The 16,138-nt window shown below is 45.4% G+C and overlaps 1 protein-coding gene across 2 annotated transcripts in view; it reads right to left on the bottom strand.

Moving 5' to 3' along the window:
- Positions 1 to 9,258, bottom strand: part of MST1 (macrophage stimulating 1) — a 1,288,434-nt gene extending 1,279,176 nt beyond the window's left edge. For both annotated transcript variants that reach the window (XM_069644177.1, XM_069644176.1), the window contains exon 1: positions 9,121 to 9,258. The gene's annotated coding sequence lies outside the window, so the exon portion shown is untranslated. The remainder of the gene's footprint in view (positions 1 to 9,120) is intronic.
- Between the last annotated feature and the right edge of the window lie 6,880 nt (positions 9,259 to 16,138).

The raw sequence follows: 16,138 nt of genomic DNA on the forward strand, positions 1-16,138 counted from the left end.
GGGTGGGTGGCAGGGTGAACAGGTACCTGGGCCTGAGAGTCAGAGGGTAAGCCAGGTGCACGATGCCAAGAGCAGAGCAAATCAGCAGGGGAGAGGAGGAGCGAAAGCAGAAGCAATGAGGAAGGTCTTGAGGTGCTTCCGGAAATAGAGATAGTTCTCCTCAAGTTTCACAGTGGCAGGGAGGCTGTTCCAGAGGGAGGCCCCAGCTGAAGAAAGAGATCTACCCCCAGCTCAGTGACCCGGAGGCAGAGAAGCGACGGGAGGGAAGGTATTTACGGAGGGAAAGCTGAAGATATTTTGAACCTAGGCCCCAGAAAGCCACAGGACACAGGAGAACCCTGCTGCATGCATATGGTGCCACAAGAGGAAGACACAGGGGTCGCAGGTAAATGAGGAAGTGGCCGGGGAGGAGGGCTCCAAAGGGTTAAGGGACAGGGAAGGGTGGCCCAACCCACAAAAGGGAAACATTTAAGGAGGGCGGGGGGTGGCGGGCAGTACACCTTCGGAAACCTTGGAAAGGAGTAACTGCATATGAGTAACTTTGTATGAGGTCAAATCTCCTGCCGTAAGGACTACTGTCTAAGAGGCAAGACACCTGGGGAAATCAGGAGTCGCGGAAGGTGTAAGCACCTGGGAATCGTATGTTTGAAAGAACCAGGCGGGGGATGCATGGCTGCCGTTCGTAAGATGGAGATCCGGGAAAGGTTATAAATGTGTAATGGCGACAGCTCAGAGCAGAACCCTGATGGTGCACTGTCGAAAGTGGAACAACTGTAAGATACCTCCTGCCAAAAAGCAGCTGCGGCCTTATCCACCTACAATGTGTTGTCCGCTTGATATTGTCGTGGGGGTGGGGGGGCAATAGCAATAAATATGTCAACTGGGGCGGAAAGGGGAAGGCATTCAATGGGTTTGGTGGGGGCTCATTTGGGCTGTTGCGGCTCAGAGGAATGCAGCACGTTGAAACACTTGCCTATGTATAGACGCTTTATAAACAAACAATACCAATAAATAGCATCCCTCATGGCTTGAGTGAAATATAAAGGCTGGCCAAAGAAAGATATGCATACAGTTGTGAACAGCTCCTCAGCACAGTCGTCAGCCAAGTACAATCAAACCAAAGACCAACTCAGGAGACAGTGAGGCACAGTTCAGTTGAGCTGTTGATGCATGTAGTATCCTCAGCTGTGCAGTATTGATACACCCGACATCTTGGGGTCAGGCACGCAATCATCATAGTGCAGGTATGGCTTTAGCTCCCCACCCCACCAAACTTCAGGGTTATGCGGACTTCATCTTGCTCGCCTAAAGCAACCTCGGCAGGAAGGACAGGGCACATTGGATAAACTGCCAGTGGCTGGGCTGTTAAAGGCCCAGCAATTACCTCAATAAAGCATTTCTTAGTTAGCAATTGCGCATTTTATATGCTAAATACATTTTTAAGCAATTGACATTATGATGGGATGTTAGCACTTACATGTTAGGGTAGTGCTTGGAAGGGTAAGAGGGGACAGGTGACACTCATCCTCGCAGCAGTCCTTAAGTGTTTGGTTTCAGAAGTGAAGGGAGAGTTAACTGCTTTTAATATTGAAGAGTCACCCTAGGTAGGCGTTTCCTTTATATTATGCGTCAGCCAAAGTACTGCGCTTAGTTAAACTGTGTGGGTTAGCGCACATATCACACATAGGTTAGCCTATGTACTGCACTTAGAAGAATTGTGAAGATTAGCCCTTGTATTGCTCATAGAAAATTGTGTAGGTTAGCGCAGGTATCACACTCCGAAGAATCGTGTAGGTTTGCCCATGTACCACATTTAGAAGAATTGTGGCGGTTTATGAACTATATTGCACTGAGAAAAATTGTGTAGATTAGCCCATGTTGCACTCAGCAGAATGGAGTATAATATAGCAAGTGCATTAAATTCAGGTGTATGTAGAAGGTAGCCAATGCACCGATTCTATGTGTATGTAGAATGTAGTCAGTGCATTCAATCTAGATGAAGGCAGAATTTAGCCAGTGCAGGGATTCTAGGTGAATGCCGAATGTAGCAAGTTCACCAAGGCATTCGTTAGAATATAGTGGATGCATTTAAACATGTTGCACTCCATGCATATGGAACTTCAGCCGCACGCATGGCTGCACTCCCGCACACATTCGCCACCATACTAAACACAAAGCACCATTAGAATTCAGCTATGAGCTATGTCAGAAATTCGATCTACCTGGACACATAAGGAGTCTCTTCACTTGCGCACTCTCTTGACCACCTCCCGGCACCCATCCACATACCTGACCATCATGGTAGCTGCCAGTCCACCCAAATCCCTATTTTGGCCAAATGCACAGATGCATTCTATTCCTCCTGACAATGTTCCCCATATCCTGGACTTCAGTCGCCAAGGGCGTTCCCACAACAAGCACGTTGAGACCATACTAATGGGATAAAGGCACTATATAAATGACAAACTACTACTCTCAGAACACCACAGTGCTCAAGCATGGATTACTGTAATGCCCTCTTTGTAGGGTCTCCAAGGTATGCAATTAAATCCCTCCAAGTGTTACAAAAATCTGCTGTTGCCATAATTTTGAATGCTCCACGTCACCATCACATCTTCCAACCAGAAAAAAACACCTTCATTGGCTTCCGATTAAGACCAGGATTGCAAACTTCTCACTATCGTCTTCAAAGCCAACCATGGAAAGTGCCCACAGTATCTCAAGAACCGCATTAAGAAATATACTCCCACGCGGTCCCTTAGATCAGGCACATCTTCAATGCTCCAGATTCTGCAGTATAAATACGGACATTTGGCCTGGGCCGTGCTTGATTTATCCATGCTAGTAAGCACTGGACCACATTCCGGTCAGGAATCGCTAACCGGGTAGAAGTTATTTCAGTCATCTCCTCCCAGGCGTATGTGGCAACCACGCTGGAGGTAGATGTAACTTGCCCGGGTGCAGGGTCTGGTCTCTTTACTACGGACACATCAGCATCTAAATAGTCTGGCACCAACCATTTGGAATTCCCATTCCAAGATATCCAGAACAATTGTTGGGGAGGAGCTAGCACCTTCCTGCACCCCCTCCCCTTAGCTGCCCCCCCCCTCAAGCGCTTTACAATTAGGCAAGACTTCTGTTGACTGATTCTAAGCACCAAAGCACTGAGAAAGCTTTTTTTCCATGCAAATATAATCACACACAGACATGGGTGAGCACTAAATGAAGATAGTTATTTACACCATATATTTAAATACTATTAGCTGAATACATTTGTAAAATGTTAAATTCTATTTCGTTTTTCTCAAAGCGCGATAGAGAGCAGCAGGCTCTCTGCCAAAAGGAGTGTGGCCTACGCTAAAAATGGATCGCAGAGCATGCAGTGTTGCGTCACTGATGCTAAGCTCTGGCAGAGCACACAAAGTGGGCGAGCAGCTGTTTGCTGTTTGTCAAAAGCCCATGTATGCTAAATTGGGATTTTAACATGTTCAATGCACGACATGCAGAATTATGGAAAAGGTTTGAAGGGGAATTACTGGACCAGTTAAAAATAGGAGTATATTGAGTGAAGTATGGAGAACATTACGGGAAAATGTGTATAAAAGTTCATAATGTAGCAAAAGGATGATTAACAGGAGCTACAGTGTATTCTTGCATAGGCTAGCAGCATGTCCTAAAACAGACATCACCGGCCATGAAGGAAGGAAGACTGGAGTATCCCTTGTATGGAAACGGGACAGTGTGGGATGGAGCCATGCCTACTTCCAGAAATGCCACTACAGCAAGTTAACAGTATAGAAGCCTCCTGCCTGGCACCAGTCTGGAGGAGCTTGGAACCGTTAGGGACAGAATGCCGTTCAGGGAGCAAAGTTCTTTGCCCCATCCTCATTTTCTGTAAAAGATTAAACTTGTTATCCTTGAAAGGTAAGACTCCTGGCCTTGCTTCCCTAGAGGGGTGCATTCATTTTGGTGGGAGCGTGATTAGGAGTACCCGTATAATTAAGGGCTACCTTTCACAATCTATGACAATCACGTATCCCTGCCTATATCAGGAATGCCCCGGCGTCTTGCAAACATTAGATGCCTAGGACCACGCAGAGCCCATTCTAAGATGTTCTCCAGGATTTTGAAAACTCAGCTTCAATTAGGTAATTAGATGGCGTTTCCTTTTTGTTTTTCGGACTGAACTTGTATACTGGCTTTCGCTGCCTGCCTTTTTTAGTTGGAATGGCTGAGCACAGGGACCTCTTGTCCAAAAATCAGCTTTCCCATTCCCAGGTAATGATATGGGGGTTACTCGATGAACCATACACACATTTCTCACAATATCCTTCTTGGTACAGGGACAACATTCCTGCAGTTGCAGCGCCCCTCCCCCCCCCCCCCAACACTAAAGACACTTGGGGAGGACATGGAACCATAAGCTCTGTGATTTATGAACAGGTTAGTGGTTTGTAGTATGAAATCTGCCAATTACCCCAAGAGCCTCGGGGCATGCCAACTTCTAGACTTCCGAACAAATGTGACCCATCATCAAAACTAACTAAAACTGATGAACGGGTCTTAACACCTTAAGTGCTAAGGGAGTATATGTATGTTCTCAATTCCCATAAGGAATCATTGTAGGCTCCACCCACTCCCACACCTACATGCTTAATGATGTATTGCCAAAGCACTGGTCTTAGTCACACCCTCCTCAAGTGTACAAACATTTCGTACAACCCATCAAAATGTGCAGAGCTCTCAAGTTCCCCCATACCAAGCATGAGGAATTGTAGACCTAAATTTGAAAAGGAAACAATAAAAATGAAAAGTCCAAGAACAACAAACAAGCATTGTCATTGCCAATGTTTGGCCTTTATTTGTAGGCATTGGAAAGGCTATTGGGTATTAACTAGCCATTTATAGTATTAAGTCCAAAACGGTGTGAATACCTGAGCATCTAATAGCAGTGCCCGGCAAATGCCTACTACTAAAAACACAAGCCAAACATGTCAATGCTGATTTTTAAGAAGACTTCAGTGAAGGACACGCATGGCGCTTATAACTCTAGTGGCTGAAGAAGGAACGTCATTTGGGAGTCAACTGCGACCCCTAAGGTCTCCCATGCTAACCCAAATAAAATTTAAAAAATAAAATAACTGTTAATGTAACACAAGGAGGGGTGTCACCCCAAATTCGTTGCACAACCTTAATACAAGTTAGTAGATACACAGATATATTGCTGTATATAACTGTAAAATGATTCTCTTTTATTCATTCTATGGTTCATACGCTTTTTGTGTTCATCATACTATGTGATTTTGGAACCATTTTTTCAACAGCTTTGCCTTGAAAAGGACCCGTTTGGGAAGGGTCGAAACACGCGTCGGCATTTCTGTTTTAGTGTTTTTCCTTATAAATACCTGGACAAAGCACTCTGGCTGATGACTCTACTGTTTGGTTCTAATTTGAGTTCTGTCTTTTAGTAATGTCATTAATCTGATATATCTGTGTATCTACTAACTTGTAGTAAGGTTGCGCAACGAATTTGGGGTGACACGCCTCCTTGTGTTATAGTTGTAAGCTAGTAGTTCTGAGGTAACTACTTGTCCCTCCAATGTGCAGCAACCAGATTACTTTTCTTTGAAATAACTGTTAACTGCATTCCCATTACTATCATATCTTCTCATAGTCCCAGCGCCTCCTATACGGCTACCTCAATCTAACTTTTAATGTAAGCTCCTGGGCTGGCTTTGGCCAGTACCATGTGGCTCTTTGTTTCTGGGGTGGCTGGCTTTCTTGTTCAGGCCTTGTACAGGTCGGTTGCACTAGTGTAAAACTTTGAGTAGTGGCCCTAAATAAGAATAGCAAGTCATTTGTCTTTCTTGAATTCTACACAATAATTGCTAGACTCATTAAAGGTTTATTTCAGGCACACTTCAGGGGGCGAGTACCTGATTTAGTCCTCAACTCAGCCTTTCGTCCTTCTGAGGTCGATAAATGAGTCTTGCAACATCAGGGTAAAGGTTTCAAACCTCAGGATTTGTAACACAACAAAACGGTTCATGAAAGAAATATTTAATATTGACAATCTGTCACATTCATCCAACAAGGGTAATACAACCTACTAGCTGACCATAAAGGAAGAATACCCTGACCCTGTATGAATAGACCCAGGATACGGTATAGGAACAGTTGTACTCACTTCCATTGAGCACATTTTTAGGGTGTCCCGAGGGAGCAGGACCTTTTACATTAACCAATCCAAGTAGACCTTTCTTTTTTTGGAGCCTCTGGCCCACAGGGTGAATAAAACACTTAGACAAAATCCCTGGGCAGTACGCTTTGTATAATTAGAAAAGCGACAAGATCTAATAAACAGTCTTGTCCCCACATTGATTTCATTCTTTTACTCTGATACAACGAATGAGAACAGCAGCGATGAGGGACAGTGTCTTCTCCCACTATCCCTACTAGATAGGCGGTGCACCATTGCCCACCTAAGAAAAGGCACTCCTGACAGGGTCAGGGTGTTCTTCCTTTAGGGTCAGCCATTAGGTTGTATTACCCTTGTTGTATTTGGACGAATGTGACAGATTGTCAATGTTTAAATATTTCTTTCATGAACCGTTTTGTTGTGTTGATAAATGAGTACCAACACTGGTTGGGTGATATTGTATGTATATGTGTTCTATATAAAGCGCTTCAGCGTAAGTGCTTTATAATAACACATTATCATTTGGTCTTGGATGTCTTCTTGCAGTCACAGTAATTTGGTAATATGGGCCTATACACACTGATATTAACGATACATATGGTGATCCACACGTAACCATATTTTTCGTTGTGTACATAGGAACAATGCTATGTGATGCCCCTTCCTGTTTTATCAAGTTTGCGTTTCTTTGCTTCCTGTGATGCAGTTTGGGGTTGGGTCAAATGATATCACTTTCTGTGATGTCAGATGTCAAGGGTCGTGTGATGCCACTTCTGCTGCTCCTGGCGTTTTGTTGAAATGTCGTCCCTGGGCTGAAGGCAGACCTATGAGCTGAAAGAATTCCCGTGAGAGGTGTTTTGGGTGTGGCTGAGATGAAGAAACTGGGTGTAAATGGCCATGGGTAGTCAATTGGTGGACAAATAACCAAACACCTAAAAGCTTAGTTTCCATACTTGTATACCATTCCTCCCTTTCTGTACTCCAATGCAATAGTTTCAGCCCAATAGTAATATCCCAGACTAAAAAACAGGACTGGATAACTCTCACACATTGTATGGTGAAATGTGAGAGTCCTAAGTGTGGGATTACGTCAATTCCCCCAATACCACAATTACAGTAACCAACATCATTGGCATGCCTGCAACATCTCGTTTTGCACACAGTGCTTTGGTATTCAGACGAAGAGCAGCAATAACCAATGGAACAGCTCTTGCAGGTCCGGTATCCTGCATCAGATATCTGGCCAGCTCTCTGGACCGGCCTGCCTCTCAGCCTGGCCTGCCGTCTCAGTGATCAAATCTGCTCTGTGCAAACACATGCATAACAGATTACATACGAGACCCCAGCTTCGTTGAGGGAACACACGGGAAGCTGGGAGCTTGGTGAAATATGCTAGCAAGGATTCTGGTATTTATAGTCTCTCAGTGAAAATGGGGGGGGGGGTGAGGGAGGGAATGTCATAATTGTACACATTATGCCTACCATATTTCTCCTTTTGTTTACAAAAGATGGATTGAAAAATACACAAACCATGGTAAGATACGCACACACATATATGAATCCTTAAATATGTTTGTGTGCCTACTGCAACGGTTAGTGTACTTTGCAGGGCCTCTTTTAAAAGCAGAGCATTGTTAAAACGGCGATGAGCGTGCAAGTGAGTCGTGAATATTTGCCCTGCATCATGTCATGTAGTTTACATTTTGGCTTACTGCACAAAAACCCAGACTCATTTAAAAGTGGAAAAGGTCGCTTTAATGTGACAGGCCAAAGCTTACAATTAAACGCTTACCTGGCTCCATGGCCTTACAGACTAAAGAACTATTTTAAACAACCAATTAAATAATTAAACAGTTTCATTTTCCCCCCAACAATTAATTAAGAGCAATTATTTTCCCCGACTGTGGCCCTGTGCTGCTTTTCAGGGCACAAGGAAAGGATACATGTGAGTGGACAGTATCACTTTTTTTCAGAGGGCAGACACAGCACCCCTTGAGTGTTTTTCAGGCAGGCAATCTTGCTCAAGTGTTTGGCTACCAGGATTTCGCACAGTTTGCACATTCCCAGACGCTTACACATAAGACCACACAATATTGTCATTAAAGCGCACTATAGATTGCTGGGTTTAAAAGAGGAGCACTTTTTAAATTTTGCCAGAGTAGTTATTAGAAAGAAGCTGCATGAAAGAAATGTTACCATTGTTAAACTATTATTTTGAACATTTCCTTTGAGCGGAGTTTAATTGCCAGCTGCGCCCCCTTGGAATCCCACCTCTCCTCCAAAATCCGTCCCCACCCAGCCCTTGTGTGACCTCCCTTCAAATTGTTTCCATTTCCACCACTGACGTCTAAGGGCAATTATTAATGGTCTCTGTACACGAGAACTGATATTGCTCAATAAACTTCGTGATGGAAGAACACATGTTAGATGTCTCCCAACACTTCACCTTGAGTTTTAATTCCCCCACCCCCAGTTACAACTCCATAGATAGGGAGTAGAGTGGCGCGGTCTCCAAAAATTGTTTTGCTGAAGAAGTAGGGTTGGCCTGGGCATTTTACTCACACCTGGCATGTGGCAAATTGACAAACACGTTTAACATAAGGCGCTTAATACCCAGATTTCTGTTAAAAGGAGTTATTCTACCTCACATCACCGTGTATCAAACACGTATTGGCAAATGCCACTGGCCAGCTGTTTCCAGCGCGTTCTCCAAACTCATTTGTTCTATCACATAAATGTCAATGGGCCCCAAGTAATGCGGGAGATGCCGGGCCCGGGCTAGCCCAGTCCTGCTTTTACTTTGCAGTTTTGGTCTATGCGTCCCAGAGGTCAAGGAAAGAAAAAGACAGCACTCGACGAGCATCTCTCGATCACACGCGACATGCACACTGCCTGCGTCCTGCAAAATACACTTAGCATACCTTATTTTTTGGTGACAGGGTTGAGAGTTTACGTCGGGTGCCGTGCCGTGCTTGGTTCCGTACTCTCAGCTGCTAGCCTCCCCGTTTGCTTTCACACAGAAATCCTCGCGGCTCTGAGTCTGAGCTCCAAGATGACCCGCCCGTCTCCTAATAGAGTAGAGCTCTTTTGCAGCGAAGGAGGGGCATCTCCTTTGATTGTAGGGGGTTGCCAATAGATTTGCTTTAACTCCCGACTGTCTTACAGCCCATTTTGTGATCTTATTCACCCACCGCAGGTGTCCAACAATAGAGCATCCGTGGGATTGATGTGCAGAGTGACGCCCCCCACAGGCCTTTACATTTCAAGCGTTAAATACTCTGCCTTCCTCACTTAGCTGGACTTTGTTTACTCGTCACGCTGGACGCAGCTGGTTTCAACTGCTCTGTGGACTGTTCCTGCGAGGACAGCCTGCAGGAAGTTTTCTGAAAGTCGTTTTCATTTTTACTTTAGAATTATTTCAACATCGAGCTAACTTTAGCTCGAAAAAAATGAAAGTAGTGTGAAGACTGTATTTCGGGAACCTCAACCCACCACAAAGAAAACATTCAGGCAACTCGTACATGTCTACCTGCATCGACGCGGTCTCCCTAATTGGAATCACATGCTCCTTAAATGGATCCACATCTCTTTAAAATGGATAACATTGCGTTACACCGCCACAGGAAAGGAATGACCACAGAACTATATTTTTTTTACATATTACACACGACTGTGTACAACACTCGAGGGCACAGAATAATCGATCGACTCTTCCGTTTAAAAAACATTGGCATCTGGGCAAACCTCCATCTCCCAGAACGCACGTTGTTCTTAGATGGAAGTCCAAGATTACACGCCGGGACCGCTTTTGCACTCTGTTCATTGTTCTCATTGTTCTCATAATAGTGCTACAGTGCGTGGTATCCTCACTTACAGCTTCTTGGGTTGACTGTCAGCAATCTCTAAAATGGCACAAATGGTAAGTGGAAAAACAAGCTTAAAGATGGAGGAGACCAAGAAAGGTCTGTGCTTCGAGTGTAACCAATATGCAATGCAGATCAGAAGGTATCATGAGAAACACGGATGGGAAATGATATGCGGCGAAGCTATGTATATTGTACAGGTAACCTTCATTATTACTAGTGATACTCTTCCTGAGATAGTACTTACCTTTGTGATACCAACCTCCGTGAAACGAACCCGGTTTAAATGTATTCTGGCCCCACCCCTTCCCTCTGGTAGTATAATACAACCAGGTTCCCCTAGTCCCCAGCTTATGATTTAGCCGATCAAGGGTCTGTCCATTCCATGTAAGGGAGGTGCTGAGGCAGGCTGTAAGTACTCTGAACAGGGAGAGTAGGATTATGAGCAAGGAAGAGTAATGCAAGCATTGCCTCGATGTACCTCTTCATTGTACTAATATTTACTGATGAGCTATACCAAGGTTACACAATGGATGGGCCTATTATAGACCACTAAGTTTGCTGCTGCTTGCTGACCACCTTTTTATTCATGTCTCGTTAGTGAATCCCTGTGGGCACAAGACCAGCGCCAAAGCAGCCAGAAGCCTAGCTGACCAAGTCCAAATGATAGTGCCTTGCAAACGTGTTAGTTTCCAAACAAGTTGCAATCCTTCTAATGTCCTGGATCTAAACACCATGGGCAGCCACCCTCAAGGGTGCCAAACACCTAATCATTTCCCCTAAACCATAAAAGGGAGTGGGAGCCCCGCTGTTGAACACGATTTAGAGATGAACCAGCTGGCTATGGGCACCATAAGTCTCACTTACCAGATCGTGTGTCACTTACTGTAACAACCAAATTGTCATATGTTCCCCACGTTGCTGAGCTGTCCAGGCAGGACAAGGCCACACTCATTACATCCAGTTTGTACCCTTACCGTGCTCTTCCTTCGAGGATGAGAGTATCTGACGGAGGGTAACATAATGTGTAATGCATGGAGGAACTTGGATATGGCATTTGGTGCAAAGGACAGGTCACGTCTCAGGACTAGTGCTTTTGGGTGAACCATACGATATGCAGTCATTTACAGGAAGGTCCCAATTTCGCCCAGTTTTCTGATCGATGTGATGTTGAGAAAAAGAAAAACCTGTAATTAGTATTAAACATTTCAAGTGAAGTTTCAACAAGGTTAAAATGCCAAGTCCATAGTGAACCCATACGAGTGGCCGGCACTGAGAATCCTGCACAGATTTCTTTTTAAACACCATTTGACAAAGACTGTCCCATATCTGCTGTGTAGCACGTCACCTAGATTGCTGAATGAAGTGTTCCAAATAAGCCATCGGGCTCTAACTTAGTAATCCCCACCTCTCACTTTTCCCCCTAATCACCAATGGTAGAGGATGCTGAATCCTTATGCTACGGTTACTTTGGGAAGGGACACACTGGTGCCAATGAATGTCCAACAACAGTGGAAACCTTGACTTCTAGTACTATTCCTGATCAGCCACCCCTGCTCTCCATCACTGCTTTGGGGAACATAGGGCGACTTGGGAACACCTAAAGGACCCCTCTGGACATGCAAGCGACTTTTTACCCACACACATGCATTTTTTGGGAAGTAAACAATTCCAAGCAGGGGTCCCAATTCTTTCACCAGTTATTCTAAACATCTCAGAAATTCTCTGCACTCCAGGAGTCTAATAATGAGAACATCAATGATCAGTCAGGCTCTCTTCTTGGAGGTCCCTCACCCATTCAAAGCACATCCATTGAAAGTGATCACCAAATTGACTCCCTAGAAGTCCCAGAGAGTTGAAGGAGTGTAGCAGAGCCACCAATCCTCCGGAACCATTTTATTACAAGCAGACCCCTCACTGTCACAAGTTTCTCCCCTTCTCACCTGTTTCTCTTTACTTGCGACCTGCTTGGAAGTGGCTTCCTTCTTTCGTACTGTCTGAGATTTATACAGGTCCTTATGTGGGTCTTCGGATTCGCTGGGTAGCGTTCAGCATCCAGGACGGGGAACCAGGAAGGAAATCGTGTCCAGGCTCGGTTCGGAAGCGTCGTAGGACCGAGCACAGAAAAGATCCAGGAATGAACCGCGGAAGTAGGTAAGGAAAGGAAAGGGAACGAACTGGAACTAGAAATGGGAGGATGGGAACTAGGATTCGAAAGAGAGCACGGAGCAGACTCCGACAACACACATCTAACTACTCCAAGCAGTAGCGTTGAGACGCGCAGAGCCGTGGGGGCGTGGCGGTTTAGTAGGAAGTTGAAAGTAACGCTCAAGGGCTGGTATGCAGCATTTCGAAGCTGACGGCCATGTTGAAAGGATCGCGGAGTTCAGACCACAGTGCATCATGGACCATGAAGTCCAGAATGGACGTATTCGGCGGTTCATGACACTCACCCTCTCTCCTCTCTAAGGAGCAGGACTCTGCAGCCTGGAGATTACAACTAGTAGGCAAGCATTCATCATGGAAAAAAACAGGAACACCGACCTTAACATGAAGAACTTCACAGCAGGGACACTTTGTGAGGGATGGGAGGGACTGTGACATCCTGACAGTCAAACCTTCTGTGGTTGGAAATCACATACTCATTCCCCCAAAAATGCAGAGCCACTGCCAGACGCCTCACATGACCTGATCTAACACACCCATACAGAGTAAAGTGGGCCAATAGCACTGATTAGCAACCACATTATTTTGTCTGTGGTAGAGAGTATTGAATGTCACGTGGTAATGGTCCTGTTAGGGAGAATTCTCTGTATAGGCTAATTTCCCAAACCTAGTGAGTCCCCCAGCAGCTTTGCTGGATTTTAGGGGTGTAATTTTTTCTCCTGCTAAGAGTGAGACTCTTTTTCTCCCAGCTCTTAGACATGATTTGAGAATGTCCTTTGACTTTGTAATGTGTTTTATGGGCTATGGGGTCTTTTACTCCATAGGGCTTCATGTGTTTTTGGTAAGTGTGTTACACAGCACCCTCAGTGCAGTAACACAGGGGTGTCATAGTGGCCCCCAAACATAGACTCCATACCCTGGGACTGACTACTGTCTCCCAGGGCATGTAAAGTCACCATTGACTTTACTAGTCTTAAATTGTGAACAGAACCAGTACAAACCATCATATTGTGGAAGTACTGGTAGGGGTAATTCGATTACCCCTGGGTCTGTTTTTCAAGGGGGCACTGTCCAGACCCCCTTGTCGAGTTTCTGGCTGGTGGCAGTGGTTACCACGCAAAATATTCCACCGGAATATTTCCTATGGGATTTTCCCATTCATTTTAAACGCACCACTTTTTTGGTGCAATGTTAAAGATACCGCCGGGTTATTTATTTAATATTTATTCCCCGGTTGGGTCTTTTTGCCAGGACTCGGTTTTAAAATGGTGTTTGTGTTCGCCTCTGTAACTCCAACGCAAGTCGAGCCCTTTGTTCCACTTTTGGCGGGCTTCTGCACAGAAGCCTCCAAAAGTGGTGCCACTCTGTCTGGGTCTACAGGATGTGTGGGAGGGGGGAATAGGCACCCTGGACTGAGTTGCCTCGGCAACTCAAGTCTCACTCTTGTGTGATTGGCCCAGTGGTGAGCCGCCCGGCTCACCACTTAGCATGTTTGAGTGACAGCTAGGACTGATGAATGGGGGTTTTCTGCATAAAAGTAGGGCTTTGGGGACTGGAACTTCAGAAGCTGCCACAGGAATCCAAAGAGGGAGAAGCTGAGCTGACCTGCAACGACGACACCAGCGGTGGAGCCCTGCTGAACTGACTCACCACTTCCCAACGACAGAGAAGATCTTCTTCCAGGAGAGTCTTCTTCCTTTGAGCTGGTGGGGATAACCAGTTCGCCTTTTTTCGCCTTCCTGGATCGTCTCGTGGTCGAATCGCCCGTGCCAAACACCCCGGTGGCCGGATAGCCACGCTTCTCCACTACCGCGAATAAAAGGGTAGTACCTTTTAACCAGGAAACTCTGCGGCTGGCCCCTGGCAGTGCAACGACTTCCAGCTTTCCTCCACATCGAAATCTTCTCTTCCCCTGGACGAAGCACCGACTTGCACCCGCTGCCAGGAACAACTGCCCCCGCTGGAGCTTTCTCGCCATTTCAGCTACTGTGTCCCGCCTGGTCTCCCTTGCAACAGACTGTCCAAGGTGTCCCGTAAATCCTTGACGCTCTATCCTGGGGTGACCTCGGACCTGTTAACTAACTTTTCTGAACTGATCTAACTCCTTTTTGAACTATCTGCAAAGACTTTTAAAGTGTACTTCAACAGTGTGATCTTGGGCACATTCCGCCTTGCTCTCTCCAAGAGTGGGCCTGGCCTATGAACTTTTTGCTCTCCAGTAGACCCTGCCTTTCTTGACTTGCTGTGGTTTTTTAAAAGTGTTGGTATTGTGTGTTTTCCTATTTTTGCCTTTTCTCTCCCTTTTTAAATAATTATTGGAGTGCCATCTATGGTTACGCGCTCACCTCTGTTTTTGCTAAATAAGTGGTGTTCTTTTCCTAAGACTTGTCGAATAATTAATCAGGGAGGTGTTTATATTTCTAGTGACTGTGTTTGAACTTGCTTGACATATTAGTGCCAGAGTATTTTTACAAGTGTGTTTTTAAATAAATAATTATATACTTTTATACCAAAGCTCTGGTCAGTGTTTACTTGTGCTACTGTATTTTTGGCACTATTGTGTATAGTCTATATACTGTCTAACTCTTCTTGAGAGAAGTCTGACTGACTGCTCAGCCACAGCTACCAGGTAAATCTGGGTGGTACAGAATGCTAACACCTGTACTCTTAAACTTTTTGCAGTGGTCCCTAAGGGAACTGCACAGGTTTCTGCCTAATAGGTCCCAAGCATATGACTGGAGTTTCCTACCCCCAGGAGAACACTGCAAAGGAAAGCGATTGTGAGGGCACCAATCCCTGAACAGTGGAGCACCTCAGTATACTCCGATCAGGGAGAGTGCCTTGAGGAAGGTCATTGTCTGATTGTAGGTATCGTCATAGAAAAACCTCCCACTACGGTAGGACACCCATTGCAGATGGAGAAGGTCATGCCTTCAGGCTGGTCCGTGGATGCGTCATTAAACACCCAGCCATCCATGTATGTATCTTTGAACCATTCCTGGCGCAACAATGTACACCCATTGATGCAGAACGTAGAGCATACCCCAGGATTGCATGGCAGTGAAGTACTGTCAATATTGCTATGGGAAGAGTATGGACAGTTTCTGTGCAGTAGAATCTTCTACCTAAATAGTCTGATTCTTTGTACCACCAAGATTACATCAGAACATGGACCAGGCAGATCTTGCCTGAGTGTTTAAGGTGTATACGTTAATAGCACCTAATTCTCACCTACTGCACCCATTGCCCTTCTTTATCCTCCAGAATGCAGAGCCATATCGTTGATGGTTTCTGCCAGAGAATGTTGCCCCCATGATTAAGATTGAGGTCTCCACACCCATGGCTTCAGTGCGAATAGACACCCACTCACAGCTGTATGGATCCCAGGACAGGAGGCCAGTTGATCCATCCTACACAACATCACAGAGGTTTTGTAACTTTCCACCAGACTGGCTGGGAGTCTTCTGAGGCGTAGTGTCTGCCCTTCAGGAACAATGAGCCTCATCCTGTTACTGCCATTGTTGAATAATGCCCTGAGAGCTGGATTGACTAAGCCCAATGGACCGGACTCTTGCATCATTGCCCTATCTTGCTCGCTGGTATAGGACCTGTGCCCATCATGAAATATCCAGACTGTCATGTATTAGGCTTTTTCTGGGTACAAATAAACTTTGAAACCAAAATATTCAGCATTTTGACCAGAATTGGCGGTATAGAAGAAGAACTGGGTGATTAGAGTTTTGTACAGCACACATGTGACAAGTGGTATGCATACTTTCATATATAGATTATCAAGAGCCAGTTTAGAACAGTAGGGTTTATACAGCCCCGTTTCAAGGGGCGGCCGAGCGGGCCACTGCCTAGGCGCATTGAGAGGGAGAGGCTCAACAAAGGCAGGTGTGAATGTGCC

The sequence above is a fragment of the Ambystoma mexicanum genome, chromosome 2p (assembly GCF_040938575.1).
Source record: "Ambystoma mexicanum isolate Mex_15411 chromosome 2p, UKY_AmexF1_1, whole genome shotgun sequence".
Taxonomy (NCBI): domain Eukaryota; kingdom Metazoa; phylum Chordata; class Amphibia; order Caudata; family Ambystomatidae; genus Ambystoma; species Ambystoma mexicanum.